At 43.6% G+C, this 16372-nt stretch overlaps 1 long non-coding RNA gene across 2 annotated transcripts in view; it reads left to right on the top strand.

Moving 5' to 3' along the window:
* LOC120622769 (uncharacterized) overlaps positions 1-16372 on the top strand; it is a 97378-nt gene that overhangs the window by 37914 nt on the left and 43092 nt on the right. The window contains exon 4 of one of the 2 annotated variants that reach the window (XR_005658548.1): positions 11525-12851. The exons of the other annotated variant lie outside the window; for it this stretch is intronic. This is a non-coding gene — a long non-coding RNA (uncharacterized LOC120622769). Of the gene's footprint in view, positions 1-11524; positions 12852-16372 lie in introns of those variants that run through there. 2 annotated transcript variants of the gene reach the window in all.

Genomic DNA, 16372 nt, shown 5'->3' with positions numbered 1-16372 from the left:
TCATTTTAGTGAGTGCTTTGGGGAAAACAGTGCAGGTATGTGAATATGCTCAATAATTGCACGATTAATTGGAAGTCCTCCATCCATTTTTTCTCATTCAATAAATATTGAGGTGTTCTAGTAGTAGAAACTGTGTCCTGCATTTCTTAGGTATCTCTCTGCAATAAAATATTTACAGATTTGCACTGAATCCTGCACTGTTGAGATGATCAATGTTGAGGAAACACTAAAGGAAGACTGCCCGTCTTCATCATCCTTCTGCAGGATGCCCGAGCACTGGCATTTATTGCCTTTTTAAATTGCAGGCCAGCTCAGAAAACGTTCCATGCTTCCTAGCTCTGCTTTAGTTTGCAGGACCAGTGGGAGGGTCATCTGACTAATTCACCCACATTTTCACACCCAGGACCTCTTCAAACTGCCAAGATCAGCCTGGAGTCCCTTCTGGAGAGGCATGTGTGTATATATTTGTGGATCTGTGTGTGTCTGCCATGGGCAGGTTTTATAGAGGGGAGGGTAATTCAAGTTGAGGATGAGCTGGAAAAGTCAAGAGATTCAATCAAAACAGCAAATGTGTTCAGGAACCCAAATTAGCAAGGTTTAGAAGCTCTGGTTATAGACAATTTTTTGCTACAAGGAGGAAGTGGTGGAGAAAACACCCTGCAAATGTGGTACCATGGAGCATGAAGATAGCCTTGGCCTTGGCCCTGTCCATGTGAGTTGCAGAACCTCAAGGACAGTTAGTAATTGGTCCGAGGGCTTTCCAGCTGCTGTGCTCATGAGCAGCCCCGCATTGAGCAGTGTGGACAGGAGGTGAACTGAAATGATGGGCCAGGTTCCAGCAAAAGGTTCTTTTTGAGAATGTGACTTGAAATCCTCCATTCGTGCAGCTGGAATCTAGCTCCCTGAATAGTCCCTGGGCTAATTAACACCCAGCACTTTCCTCTGACTTGTGTAGCTGAGAGGTGTGAGGGAGGTAAGCAGAGCTCCTCTTGGACAGGTCATTTTTTCTTTTCAGTTTTTTCTTAAAGTGTAACGTGCTCATGGTAGAGTGAACAGATCTTCAATGTTTAGCTTGATGCATTCGTATATATGTATAGATATATGTGACCATTGCCCAGATTGAGATATAAAGCAATTCCAGCACCTGGCCCAGAAGGTTCTTTTATGCCCCCTCATAGACAATGCCCCCATAAGCAACCACTATTCTGACTTCTAGCATTATAGATTGGTTTTGCTTGTCCATGAACTTCTTACAAATAGGATCCAACAACATTCATTCATTTGCATCTGGCTTATTTCACACAACATGGCGTCTGTTTCTAACAAGACCTGGAAACAAAGTTTATGAGTAACACTTGTGAACCCTTAACTGCTCCCCCAACTCCACTCCATAGAACTAAAGGATCGGGACATGACTGGAACCTGAACATCGGAACCCTTTCAGTTGCAAAGGGTCCATTTTCCAGGAAGATCTGGTGCTGAAACTCCCTAAATCTTGCCCAGAACTCTGGATCAGGGAGACAGATTTGACGCTTGCCTCTTGTCTCCTTGCTAGTTGACCTTGAAATAAAAGTCTTTTTTTTTTTCTCAAAGCCAGTGTGTAGTATTGGCTTCTATGTGCATAGAGCTGCAAGCTCTTGCTCAGTAACATTATTGAGGTCTCAGTAGTTTGTTCTTTTTGATTGCTGCATAGTATTGTATTGTGTGACTATACCACAATTTACCTTTCCTGCTCCGTGGATGGGGATATGTAGTTTTAGCACATGTATTCACAATTCCCAAAGAGTCCAGGAGTGGTCTCTTCAGTCTTCCAGCAGTGTCTTTACACAGCAAGTTTCCTCCCTCAAACTGCACACCACCAAACTTGCCATGTGAGAATTATCCACCAGATGAGGCAGTTGGTTCCTTTCTTAAGACAGTAGGGCTCTGAGATACAAATTGATGAGTATGAAAGCCCAAAGACTGTGCAACCAGGGCCTTCAGATCCTTCTTCTGTGCCCTGTCCTGAAACCCCAGCCCTAGCCATGGCTCACCAGTCTATTGTAACCTTGGCCAAGGCCAGCCTTGCTGTCCCCCACCCATTTTTTCTGCAGCTAACTGCAGATGCCCCCATCAAATATCAAGCCTGCGACCAGGAACAAAAAACAAAAAAACAAAAAAACAAAACAAAACAAAAAAAACCAAAAAAAAGCCCCAGGGATGAAATTCTGAGCAGCTGACACTGGGCTTTAACCTCCTCACCCTGCCATTGTGAGGACAGCCCAGATTGCCCCATCCTTAGCCCCAGCCTGCAGCTTGAAGCCCTTTATGAGATCTGCTAGGGGAGCAGGGCCCCAGACAAAGGCCAGGGTTCTGCTGAGCTTACTAAAAAGAGAAAAAGCCCATTGATATGCGTGGGAGTCCCTCTGCCCCATCATCCTCCCTCCCTCCTTCACTCCCTACCCATGGCCCAGAGAAGAGGTCAGCTCAGCACAGGGCAGGCTTTGAGCAGGGCTGGACCAACTCTGAAGCAGCTTGCACTGACCCCTCCCAGGATCTGCTTTCCTTGAGCTATAGATTTGATCTGTGAGTCTCCCTCCCCATCACCCCCCAACAAAGGTTGGCTGTGAGGGGACAAGTGGAAGAGTCCTGGCACTTCATTCTCAACAAATAAAATTGTGTATCCATATCTTGGGCAGTGGGGCCCACTTCTACCACACCCCTTAGAGCCCTCTGCCACTGCTGCTGACATCCTTCAAAAAACCCCCATTCAAGTTTGGCCTTCATTTGAGCCTTGAACTTGCTGTTTTCTCAGGTTAGAATGCCTTTCTCCTGCTCTTTGCTTGTCTGCCTCTCCCCATGATTCACATCTTAACTCACATGGCACTGCCTCAAAGAAGCCTTCTCTGACTACCCTAGCTCAAGCAGTACCTCCAGATCTTCTTGTTGTATCTTCTCAATAACATTGGTAAATTATCTACTTGTTTATGGGATTTTTATCTGTCTTTCCCATTTGGTATGTAAACTTGCTATGGACTGAATGTTTGTGTCTCCCCAAATTCATATGTTGAAGTCCTACCCCACAAAGTGATGCTATTTGGAAGTAGGGCCTTTGGGAGGTGATTAGGTCATGAAGATGGAGCCCCCACGATGATAGAAGTTGTGCTCTTATAAAAAGAGACACAGAGATCTCTCTCTCTCTCTTTGCCATGTGAGGACACAGCAAGAAGACAACTGTCTGCAAGCCAGGAAGAGAGCCCTCACCAGAAAATGAATTGTCTAGATCCTCGATCTTGGACTTCCCAGGCTCTAGAACTGGGAGAAATAAATGTTGTTTAAGCCACCCAGTCAGTGGTGTTTTGTTATAGCAGCCCAAGCTGCCTAATACAAAACTCTATTGGGCTATGTCTTTCTTGCTCACCAGTGTATCCCTTGGGCCTCCAACAGGCCCCGATTCAGGGTCAGTTATCTAGTGCTGTGTCACAAATCACCCCTAGATTTAGCAACTTAAAACAGCAGCTATCTTTTTTTTAATCCTTCAAGACTTTTATATGTCATGAATTCAGACAAGACGAAGTATAGCAGGAGAGCTTGTCTCTGCTCTAGAATGGCTGGGATCTCTGTTGGGAAGACTCAAAGTCAGATGTTGGAATTGTCTGATGGCCTATGCAGTCACCTGTCTGGTGATTGATGCTGACTGTTGGCTGGAACCCCAGCTGGACTGTCAGTTAGAACCCCTAGACATGGCCCTTCCCGGGACTCCCTCCACATGGGCTCCTTTGGGCTGCCTCGCAGTCTGGCTGCTGAATTCCAAGTGTGAACACCTCAAGATGGGTAAACAAAAGTGGTATCACCTTTTAAGACATAAGCTTGGAAATCAAATAGTGTCACTTCTGTGTAGTTACATGCCCACCCAGATTCAAGGAGAGAGAACATAGACACATCTCATGATGGGAGAAGCCTCGGCATTAAATTATAAGAAGAACATGTGGGTTGGATATGTCGTGGTAGCTATCTTTGGAAAACACAATCTACCACATTACTCAGTAAATATTTGTTGATTGAAAGACTGCTTTGTGCTCTCAACTTCTTTCTCCACCTCTTTGCTTTGCCACTTACCAATTATATGACTTGGGAAACTTATTGTATCAGTAGGTTCTCTAAAAAATAGAATCAATAAGGTATATATTTATATTTGCATTGAGATTTATTTTTAAGAAATTGACATACACAATCATGGAGGCTGGCAAGTCTGAAATTTGTAGGAGAGGCTGCCTGGCTAGAAACTCAGGTAACAATTGATGTTGCAGTCTTGAATCTGAAATTCATAGGGCACGCCAATAGACTGGAAACTCAGACAAGAATTAATGTTGTAGTCTTGGCTCTGAAATCTTAAGACAGGGCACAGGCTGGAAACTCAGGTAGGATTTCTGTGTTACAGTCTTGAGGCAGAATTCCTTCTTCACTGAGAAACATCAGTTTTGCTCCTCAAGCCTTCAAATGATTGGAAGACACCGACCTATGCTATCAAGGGTAATCTGGTTTCCTTAAAGTCAATTGATTACAGATGTTAATCACATGTACAAAATATCGTTATAGCAACATGTAGAGTAGGGTTTGACCAAACAATTGGGCACCATAGTCTAGCCAAGTTGACATATAAAATTTAACTATCACCCTTACTTTCTTTGAACCAGCTTTTTCCATTTTGACATGAAGATAAAGGTCCCTTACAAGGCTGCTGGGAGAAGAAAATGAGAACTAATATGTGGTAGGCAGCCTTCACAAAGGCTCCCATGTTCTCTGTCTCCTGATATTCATGCCTTTGTATAATCCCCTCCCCTTGAGTGTGGGCAGTATCTGTTGACTCATTTTTAATGAATAGAAATAGAATATGGCAGAAGTGACAGGTGTCACTTGTTAGGTTAGGCTATAGAGAGACTTGGTTTTTATCTTGTCCACCCTCTCTTGCTCTCTTGCTCAAACGCTCTGAGTGAAGTTAGCTGCCATGTTGTGAGCTGCCTATGGGAAGGCCCATGTGGTGAGGAAATGATGTGTGTAGTCAACAGCTGATGAGGACCTGAGGCCACCAATAACCACGTGAATGATCTTGGAAGTGGTCGGCCCCCCTTTGAAAGCCTGAACTAGAGGTACCCAGTTAAGCCCCACCAGGATTCCTGACTGCAGAAACTGAGGTAAAAAAAATGTATGTTGTTTTAAACCTCTAAGTTTTGGGGGTAATTTGTTACACAGCAATACATAACTAGCATACCATATGGATGGTAAATGCCTAGCACAGTCTCTGGCACACAGTAGGTGCTCAATAAATGTGGTTGGAAACTGATTCTGAGCTATCGCTTTATGTAAAAGTTCTCTCAGAGAGATTTGTATTTTCACTGAAAACTTGATCCCAAAGGCATAATTTCGTCATGAAATTTTCCAGCAAAGTAATGGGAAGGAAGGCATTTCTGAGACCACTTGAAGTCACACTACACAGGTGGTCATCAGTTTGATTCCAGGTAAGACAAAGATGTAGTCCTTCTCTCCCTCTTGAAAGACGGTCTACTAGCTGAGGACGTCCCTGGCTCAGGGGCTCTGGCAATTTCCTCAGGAAAAAAATCTATATTGATAACAACAAATACTTATAGAAAAGGCACTAGAGATACAGTGGGAACAAAAACCCAGAGTCCCTAATCTCAGAGCATTTACAGTTCAGTGAAGAGGCTATCAATAATTATACCAATGCAAATATAATTATAAGCTGACACCAGTACTCTGCAGAGAAGGAATTTGTAAACTAGGAAACTGACCTAGACTAGAGAAGACAGGAGAATGTTTTGGAGGAAGGGATATACAAGCTAAAGTACAGGATATAGGCATTAAGTAGATGAAGAAGGGAGGGAAAAACATTGCAGACAGAGGAAACAGCTTGTGCAAATGTACCGCAATGGGAGGTAACATGGCATATTTGAGAAGTGACTGGAAGACAGACAGCAAAAGGGACAGGTTGAAAGAGAAGCCGGGATGGTCAGCAGGGGCCAGATCTTGTAGGCCTTAGAGTGAGTCATAGGTCATGGTGAGGGTTTGGATCTTTATTTGGAAAACAATAGGAAGTCATTGGAGAGTTTAACTGGGGTGTAATGTAATCAGATTTGTGTTAAATGATCTTTCTGCAAACCATGTATAGACTGGATTAGTGGGCTGGGGAGGCAGAATGGGCCATTGTGGACATTGTGGAGGTGATAAGATGGGAAACATGAAGCTGATGTGTAACATCACCCACCTTCCAGTGGAGATGAAAGCCCAAAAGCATGATGTAATGGAGAGAACATTAAAACAGATCTGAGTTCAAGGTCTGGCTGTGCTTCTTACCAACTGCGTGACCTCTGGCAAGTGTCTAAACCTCGCTGGGTTTCAGTGTCCTGATATATAAAATAAACATAACAAGGCCTACCTTGATGAGCTGTTGTGCAGATTACATGAGAAATGCCTGGAAAGTGCCTGGCATAGAGTAGGGCAGTGTGCTAAGGCATCCTGTGTTCTGTAAACCATTGTAAATGAGTGATAAAATTCTGACCAAGTTAGTTTTTACTACAAGTGACATAATGTGTGTTTGCTGTACTGTTTGAGAATATTCAATTGTGCCGTAGAAGACAAGAAAACAAACGAGATGGATGAAATTTGTCATTGATAAGTAAATTAGTAACCTGGGAGAAATGTTAGACAGATAAGGTAGAGCATATGGGTGAACATAGAAAGAGATGGAAGGAGCAAGAGATTCCTAATATTTATGAGATACTAAATATACAAGAGATACAAAATATTCATGAGGCACTAAATATATTTAAGGTACCTGAGGCACTAAATATTCATAATAAACTAAATATACATGAGGCATATGAGGCACTTAATATTCAGCCATCCATTGGTAATATTCATCTGGCCTCATGTATCCTGTGCCCAAAAAATGCAAATAACCTCCGTGGCTGTTCCTCAGGCTAACTGGAGAAGTGCAGTCAGGTCTGCTGTCTCTGCATTTCTCTGATAGAGCATGTGTGCGCCGTTGGCTCCAGGCACCTTCCAGACTCCTGTACACCTCAAACCTCAGCTGTGGTCTTATAAACCATACCTTCAGAGGGGAAGGCTGATGGAGGGAACAGAGAGAGACAAAACATCACTCACCCCAGGAATCAGGAATCAGGCTCCTTTCACTAGCTTGTACCCCATCCTATGTGCATGAACATACCCCACCTCTCTCTCTGCTTCTCACTGTGTTTCCAGTTGCTTTATTGCATTGGGTGATTCAAGCTCTTTATCTTGGATTGTGATCTTTTCTTTCCTGTGATCTCTGGGGTAGCTTGCCTGAAAGTGTACTGGGAGTGCATGGAGGTGAGTTTTCACATGACAATTGAGTAAGGATGGAGAATGGAACTCTCCTGGCATCATGTCAGATGGAACATTAAGGAATTAAGGAATTAAGGTTAGAAGCATGGGGAAGAGAGGTGGTGTGCATCAAGCCAGCTCTAAGGAAATCATGATTATCTGTAGTGGGTGAGCACTTACCAATGCAAATCGTGCTGAGAGTTGAAGAGTGATAGCTGTAGGTGCCTGCAAAGATGCTGAAAAACTGGAATAAGGAATTACTTGTGCCAATAGTTGATGTGTTTAGTGTCCTATGAGATTTCTAATCTCTTCAAGTATGTTAACAAGAATTCCCAAATTAGAAAATGGACCCAAAACACCAAGAGGTTAAAAACCACTGTGATGAGTGCTAGGCTCTGGTGCAATAATAAATGGTCTTCTAAATTCTCAGTGACTTAACACAACAAAGATTTATTTCTCACACATATACAATATACCTGTTTGGGGTTGGCTGAAGGTTCTGCTTTATTTGGCCCTCATTTTAGGACACAGATTGAAGCGCCACTGTTTAGAATATTGCCTCCATGGTGGCAGAAGGAAAGCAAGCTCACCTTCTGCTTATAACTCTTTGGTCACAACTTGTCACATGGCCCCGCTCAACCTCAATGGATCAAGAAATGCAACTTCTCCATGTGCCTGGAAGGTGGAGAGCCAGAAACTTGAAGTCTCTGATTTGGCTTCCAGAGTGCCTTGCTTATATGTTTAAAAACTCAGGGACACGGGAGGCTCTGGAGTGAGGGTGTGAAGACGGGGCTGCAAGACCCAGACCCTCAAGACCACCTTCAGAAGACCCTCTGAGGTTTTCCATCCCCAGCAGACTTACTTCAATGTCCTCTGCCTCCACCAAAGCATCTATTCCAGGCACAGTAGAAGAGGTGGCTGAGCACCAGCCATCAAGAAAGGCAGAGTCTCTGTCTTTGGGAAGAGAACATCAGTGTGACACATACAGTGGCCAGAAGGGAAGAAAGGGTCTGGAAAGAAAGGTGATAAATGGAAAGGCATTTGGGCAGCTGTGTAAACTTGGCACGACTTTTCCAATTTAACTATTCCAATTTAATAATAGGTAAACACTTTTGGCTTTTTAAAATAACATTTAAGTAGCCCTGTTAATTAGTATTAATTAGCAGCTCGTAGTTTCTGTTGCCTCTTAATTGGTGGTTTCCAAGGAAAGAAGTTTAAGTGGAGAGTGGGGTAAAGGTTAAGGTGAAAGGAAAGAGGGGCTTCTAGTTTTCTAGAATGAGCATCTAGTAATCATTAACTTGAAAGCAGAGATGCTCCCAAGGTTGAAAATTTCCCCTGAGCAGTCACCACTGGCTGGATCCACGCCCTACTATGCTTGACACAATTGCACACCCATCTTTCTTTCAGAAGTGGCTTCTGTGGCTTTAGGCCAATAGCACCTTCTCTCCAACCCCCTCTGAGCCTTAGACCAAGGATATTTTCCAAACCCTGTTCAGAGGCATTATCCACTTGCCCCAGCCTGTTCTAGCATGTTCTCTTTCATCTATGGCCTTGATAAAGAACCTTGCCAAGGCATAAGTTGCCAGATCTTTGAAAGTATCCCAGGATCCCGGGTTTCTGCCTCCTGGGGAGAGGAAAAGTGCCAGCTTAGATAGGTAGCTCCAGTAAGATGGAAAGAAAGAGAACTGGTTTCTAGAAGGTCACCAAAATGTTAGACCCTGAGCTTTGGAATCACTGAGACTTGGGTCTGAGTTCCAACTCCTCTGCTTGCTATCTGTCTGGCCTTGGACTCATTACATGTTATCCCTATGTGCCTGTTTTCTCACACTGTTAATTGGAGAAACTTTTTCATATAGAGTTGTGAGAGTAAGTGAAATCATGTATGCTAAGTGCTTAGCACTTTGCCTAGCATATAGAAAGTGCTCATTAACTGGTATCTATTAAAAAAAATGTTAAAGTAATCAGATAAAAGTTAAGCCTTAATGAGGTCTTCAGCACAAACCTAAATTTAAAGGTAGACCCTCATCACCTGTTATCAGGAGACCTCGGTCTCTCCTTGGCACCTAGTATCCAGCTGGTTTTGACAGACCATATCTAGCTCCTTGTGGGAGCCTGGAACCAGCAGATAGTCTGTTACCAATGTATTAAACAACCTTGTGGGTTCTGGAATGAGCCTGAAAACAGACAGCAGGCTTCTCTTGGTATGTTTCTAGATCTAAGTGGGTTTTCTGACCTCAGCTTTTTCTAGAGCATGTTCGAGGGGACCCTGGCAGTCCCCAATCAGCCCTTGGCCTTAGTTACCAAATCATTTGGGGACTTTCTCTCATGGCATTTGTTATTTGTACCAGTTAAGGTGATGTTCAATTGCAAATAACAATGACCCAAAGTCACAGTGGCCTAAACAAAGTAGTTTATTTCTTTCATACACAAAAGTCCAGAATAATGAAGCCTGGGGTTGGTATGGTGGCCCTGTTCCACCTCAGAGTTATAGGTTCCTACTGTCTTGTCATTCAACTGTGCATAGTCTCTGTTTCCAGGATCGCTTCTTGGTCCAAAATGGATGCTCCAACTCCAATTTTCATCATCACATTCCAGCCAGCAAAATTTAGAAAAGAGGGAATAGGACACATGTCAGCTATCTTTGAAGGAGGGCTCCCAAAAATTTGTCACATGACTTTTTCCCATACATCTCAATTTAGTCATGTGGCCACAGCTGGATGCAAGAAGGCATGGAAGAGAGCTGGTTGGTCTGCAAGAAAAGGAAAAATGAAGGAGATACACAGAGAAGTTGGAAGCATCCGTTCAAAAAGTCTCATTTGGGGCTTAAATTAGCCACAGTTGGTTTGTAACTTGCAGCCAAAACAATAACAAAAACAGTCATTATCATGATTGTTTCCCTAACCCTGTGCTAATGGAGTTGACCACATCAATGCTTAAGAATCATATAGAGGTGGTTATTTAAAATATTTATTTTCTGATACTATTCTCCACCAAATCCCAATCCCTTGAGTTTGGAGTTTGGCCAGGACCTGCATTTTTAGCACACCCCATTCTATTGTGAGAAATCCAAGGACTACAATTTGAGAAATGCTGGTTTATAACCAATTCAGTGGTGTATCAGTTACTACTGCTATGTAACAAACAGCCCCAAACTTACTGGCTTAAAACAACAATCATATTATTTTACTCAGATTCTGTGGATCAGGACTTTGGAAAGGTTATAACAGGGACACCTTGTCTCTGCTCCATAATATCTGGAGTCTCAATTGGGAAGACTCGAAGGCTGGGGGTGTCTCAAAGGCTGGGGGCTGAAATCAATGGAAGTTCCTACAGTCACATGTTTGGGGGTCTATACTGGCTACTGACTGGGATCTCAGTGGGAACTATTGGCTAGAACACTTACATGTAGGCCGGACCTTGTGTCTGGGGCTTCCTCACAGCATGGTCACTGGGTTCTAAAGAGTGAGAGTTCCCAAGAGAGAACCATGAGGAAACTCAATGGCCTTCAATGACTTAGCCTCAGAAATCAGACAGTGTCACTTCTACTGTAGTCACAGGCCATTAGAATCAAGAGGGAGGGGACATAGATTCCACTCTGCCTTACATTGTAGAAGAGCATATGGGATGAATGGGAGCTTTTGTTGCAGCCATCTTTGGAGAATATCATCTTCCACAAAGAGGAAACCTGGGCATCTGCAGAGGGACCTTAACAAATGCCAAGTGGTCAGGCTTCTGGTTCCCATCCTGCCAGAACCACCCTCTCCCCATCTGTTTTATGTGATGGCTTTTTTCATCAGCCAAGATTCTGCCTTTCCCCCAGGTCCTGACCTGGAGCTTAGAAATCTGAGGCTAAGGAAATGGGGCCAGGCTTTTTGCTTGTGGCTCTACCTCCTCCTCAAACCTCTGAAAGTTGCCTGTGCTGTATTGTTCCTGTGGTCATGTTGGCCTTGCAGAATCTTCTGTGGGAGACTCAGGAGGGAGCTTATCCAGGCATGAAGGAAACCTCTGGCCAGGATTCCATGTGGAGTGTGTTAAGGGACACACTCAGGATTTAAAAAATCATCTGTTACGTGGTTCTTTTGCCAGCTTAAAGTAATTGCCAAGTTTTTTTCTCCCTAAATTTCATGAAGGTACAGAAAAATTCTTTTTTTTTTCTTTTTAGTGTCAACTTTAACAGTGCCCTGGGATGTGATTCTTCATAAAGGGAACACACCTGTGAAACCATGGTGCTAGATTCCTGGGAACTCTGACCACTCTGGCTGAGAATGGCATCTTGGACATGTAGCATTTTGAGGGCACGGACCAAGTAAGCTTCTGCTTGGCTGGTTTCCTACCCAAGCCCATGTTGGCAAGCTTGGCAAAGCCCTGCTGAACTGAAGGATGTCCCCCTGCACTAGCCAAACTCTCCCTGATCTACTGGATGCCATTTTTTTGGTTAAAATCAAGGACTAACCTCAGAAACCTTCATTTGACCCTCTCACATTCCAAATGCGGAACAGAAGCCAGAAAGCCAAAGTGACCTGTCTAAAGCCATGTGGTTGGTCAAACCTTAACTTCTGAACAATTTCTGACCCCTCCTGGGGCTCTTTTATGAAGGGGGTCTCAAAAAAGGAGCAGCTCTCTTATCTTACTAATTAGTAAAATGCCTCACTCACCCTCCCTTTTTCTAAGTACTCTTCCTTTCTTTATGTGCACTACCTTTTGCATTAGTTGTTCCCACCAACAGATGGAACTGACATTTATTCGAGCTGATGTGTGCATTAAGCTCCCTTTGAAACAAACTTGCTGCCAGTGGCTGTCCTGGTTCAAGCTGTCATTCAAATAATCCATGACTCTTAGATCTGGGCTCTCCCCCTAATAAATCTATCAATGGCACTATTAAGAACTCTTAAATTTCTTTTTTAATGTTGCCATCAAAAAAAGTCTCCAGTGGATTGTAGAAGGCAGAAGTAGCCCATAGACATCGTCCAGAGCAGTTTTAAACAAGTCTGCAAATTCTTCAATTCTTCTTCCATTGAGAAGTGGCATTGACGTCCTGTTTCCCTTTGAATCTGAGATGACCTAGTGACTCACTTGTAACCAACAGAATGTAGTGAAAGTAACAGTGAATGGCTTCCCAGGCTAGGTCAGCCAAGGCCATGAAGTTTCCATCTAGGTTCCTCTCTTGAGATCCTTGTTCTCTGGATGTCACCTGCAAGGACACTTCCTCTCAGAACCCAGCCACAATGCTGTAAGAACACAAGACCCAGGGAAGACATCCTGTATGTAGCAAGCTGGTTGAGCTAGCTTTCAAGTCATCTCAGCCCAGGCAATAGCCATATGACTGAAGGAGCTACCAGATGGTTCCAGCTCCCAGCCATTTGTGTTACCCTAGCCTTCTAATCTACCCCATTGAGGTCCCGGTCATTGTAAAGCAGAGACAAGTTGCCCCTATCTGAATTCCTGACACACAGACTCCATGAGCTTAATAAAATGGTTATTTCAAGTCATCAAGTTTTAGAATGGTTTGTTACTCAGCAGTAGTGACTAGAACACCATCCATCAGAGCAGGGGAATGTTCTTGCAAAATATCCGAGACTGCCAGGCTCAACAACCCACTGGGCACATGGGCCCATCACAGTGACCTTTGGTAGAAAATACAAGTGGGGCTTGCACCAAGTTCCAGGAGAATCCTCTTGAGGTTCTTCTGTGAGAAAATGGAATGAGAACACGAGGCAGGCCGTAGTTTCACACCAACAGTTCCTGCCACCTGGAATGCCTCCCACCTATTCTTTGCCTGGCCAACTGCTTCCCATCACCCAAGACTTGGTTCAGTTACTACCCTCTTTGGGAGGCCTTTCCTGACATCCCACCATTGTACACATTCACACACATTCATGCTCACACATGCAGAGGCTGGGTGACAAGTTCCTTTTCTGGAGTCCACACCTTGCTATACCTACCCCTATTCTAGCACTCACCACAGTATGCCGCAATTATCTTCCCAATTAGACTGGGAGTTTCTGGAGGCTGAGAATATCTCAGTTCTGGCACAGGGCTCAAAACAAGGTCTGCCTCAGTGACTGTCTTCTCTACCTCCTCCTCCTCTTCTACCTTTTCTCTTTCCCTCTCTCCTTTTCTGACTCTCCAGAATCTGCACTACCTGACCCCCTAGACCTTTCCTGTTGTCCAGCAGGGGCTGTGAGCCCCATTCCCAGTCTTAGAGCTCGAGCTTGGTTTAATTTACCTCTGCTAGCACAGATTCAGTGCAATGCCTGCTTCTTTTGTTCTTACTTACAATGCTTTTGCACTTAACAAGGGGTGACAGAGCCCTTTCTGGAATCCTCTCCAAGGACCCCAAACTCATGACCAGACCTCAGGACAGTGGGCATTCAAGGTCCACATGCCCCAGGTCAGGCCCAGCAGCATCCTCACCCACTGTCCTGGCCCTTACAGGAGGGTGCAGCAAAAGGAGATGAACAGGGTAAAAGGAGACCATGTGGGGCCTGATCTGTCTAGAAAGTGTCACTAGCCTTTCCCACACTGAGTAGTGTCACAGAAATTGTTACCGACGGGGTCAGGTGGCCTAACACTGAATTTGGAGGGCAGGGATCAGTGTGAACGGCGCCTTGCACTAAGAAGGGGCCCGCAAGGCCCACAGGGCTAATGAAGTCAGCCAGGCATTGTGAGAGGCCTACAGGACACTCCGGGGGCATAACAGGGAGGCTGGGAGAGGCCTTAGCCCTGGGGGGAAGAATGTCCATGTCAGGAAAGGCAAGTAGGCCATAGGCCAGCAGGCAGGCAGAGGGCCCCCTGAATTAACTCCTCAAAGGCTGTTGAGCAGGGCCTGTGATTGACAGTTGGGCTCTGTCAATCAGGAGAAGCAGGCAGTGAGAGAGCGGGCCACCAGATACAAAAGGAGAGGAGTTTGATGAGCTCTGGGGGCTGGGCTGGAATGGGGGCAGGCTGAGCCAGAGTTGCAGGGAGGTTGCGACTTCATGGGAGAGACCAGGGACCTTTTAGGTCCAGACATGGGTTTGTTATAGGGTATCTGTCTTGGAGAAATTGTAAAAAAGAAGCTGACTTGCCAATGATATCTGTACCAGATCCTTGAGCTTGCCTTACTTATTCTCTGAGGCACTTAGTCACAAATGCAGTACACAGATGATGACATTGTGTGTATTGGAGAGACTCTGCTATGGGGGTGGGTGGCAGTGATGGTTTTATTGTACAAAGGATTCAGGACACAATAGGTGCTGAATAAATATTTCATCATTTATGCATGTAGCACCAGTGCTTCAAACTGTATTTTGAAAATAAAATTCTAACATTCAATTTCCTAAGTTTAAAGATTAATTTAAATTAGATGTTTGCAGTCATTCTAGAAAATATTTGGAATATATAGATTAAAGCGCGGAGTGGAGAGGAGTCCCCTCCTCCCACTGAAAGTCGTTACTAGCATTACAGTGTATTTAACTACAGTCTTTATACTATATATCTTTTAAAATATAATTGTGATCAACTGTATACACAATTTGGCAATTTGCTCTTTTCTTTCTCAACCTAGTGATATAAGCATTTTTCATGTTATTACAAATTCCTGGTAAACATCGTTTTTAATGGCTACATAATATGGATTGTATTTTCAATTTTCATTAAATTTCTGTTTTATCTTCAGTCTGATTGCTTTGAAAGGCCTAATTTCTGCCAGTCCTAATCTGCTTATCTGTTTATCAGGAGTTGTATTTCTACTAAGGCTATCCCCTTTTCTGAGGGAGAAGGGGGTGGGAATAAGAAAGAAGATTCTAAATAGGATGAATGCAGCATCTACATGGGGTCACTGGCAAGCCAGAGACACTGTCAGTGCAGAACCACCATGGGCCCTGGAAGTCCAATGGTCAGTCTCTATTTCAAACATTCTGTTCTGTTGTGTTAAGTTCACTGATTCTTACAGAAACCACATGGCCCACTTAGGATTAAAAAATATGGTCCCCATAGGTCTGGGCACATTGTGATAGAAGAGAAAGATTAGAGTTGGCTAAAGTGGTGGCAAAAAGAAATTGTGGCATCCAGATGCGGGGTGGTAAGGAAGCTCTGTGCAAAATATATAACCTCTAACTTCTACAGATGATGAATGTACCTGTCCAACACTAGTGAATATGTCAAACCTCCCTTCTTAAAAGAGGAAAGAACTCATGACTCTTTCAAACAGATAAATGGTACTGGGTGTTTAATTCATTAAGGGACACCCTCCAACTTGAGTGTGTGTATATATATGTGTATATGTGTGTATGTACATGTGTGTGTATGTACAGTTCTATGAATTTTAACACATGTATAGATTCTTGTAACCACTACCACAATCAGGATACTTGTATAAGTTCCATCACCCAAAAACTCCTTTGTCCTACCTCTTTCAAGTCAAGCCCTTTCCTACCCTTAATGTCTGGCAACCACTGATCCATCCCCCATCACTATAGTCTCATCTTTTCCAGAATCTCGTACAAATGGAATCATGTAGCTCATAAGATGCTGAAAACTGGCTTCTTCACTCAACATAATGCCTTTGAAATTCATCCAAGTTGGATATATCAATAGTTCATTTCTTTTTATGGCTGAATAGTTTTCCATCATATAGGTATATCACCATTTATTAAACCATTCACTCATTGAAGGATGTTTGGATTGTTTCCAGTTTTTGATAATTATGAATAGAACTGTTGTGAACATTTGTAGACAGATTTTTGTGTGAACATATATTTTCATTTTCCTTGGGTAAACAACCTAAGCGTGGGATTACTGGGTCATATGGAAATTGTATGTTTAACTTTATAAGAAACTTCCAAACCACTTTTTCAGAGTGGCTGTACTATTTAATATTCCCGCCAACAATGTATGAGAGTTCCAGTTGCTCCACATCCTTGTCAGCACTTGATAAGGTCAGTGTTTTTAATTTTAGCCACTCTGATAGGTTTGTAGTATGTATCTCATTATGATTTTAATTTGCATTTCCCTAATGGCCAATGATGTT

This window comes from Pteropus medius, unplaced genomic scaffold, assembly GCF_902729225.1.
Source record: "Pteropus medius unplaced genomic scaffold, Ma_sr-lr_union100, whole genome shotgun sequence".
Taxonomy (NCBI): Eukaryota; Metazoa; Chordata; class Mammalia; order Chiroptera; family Pteropodidae; genus Pteropus; species Pteropus medius.
The sequence above is the reverse complement of the archived record's forward strand: the minus strand, read 5'-3'. Positions and strand labels throughout refer to the sequence as shown.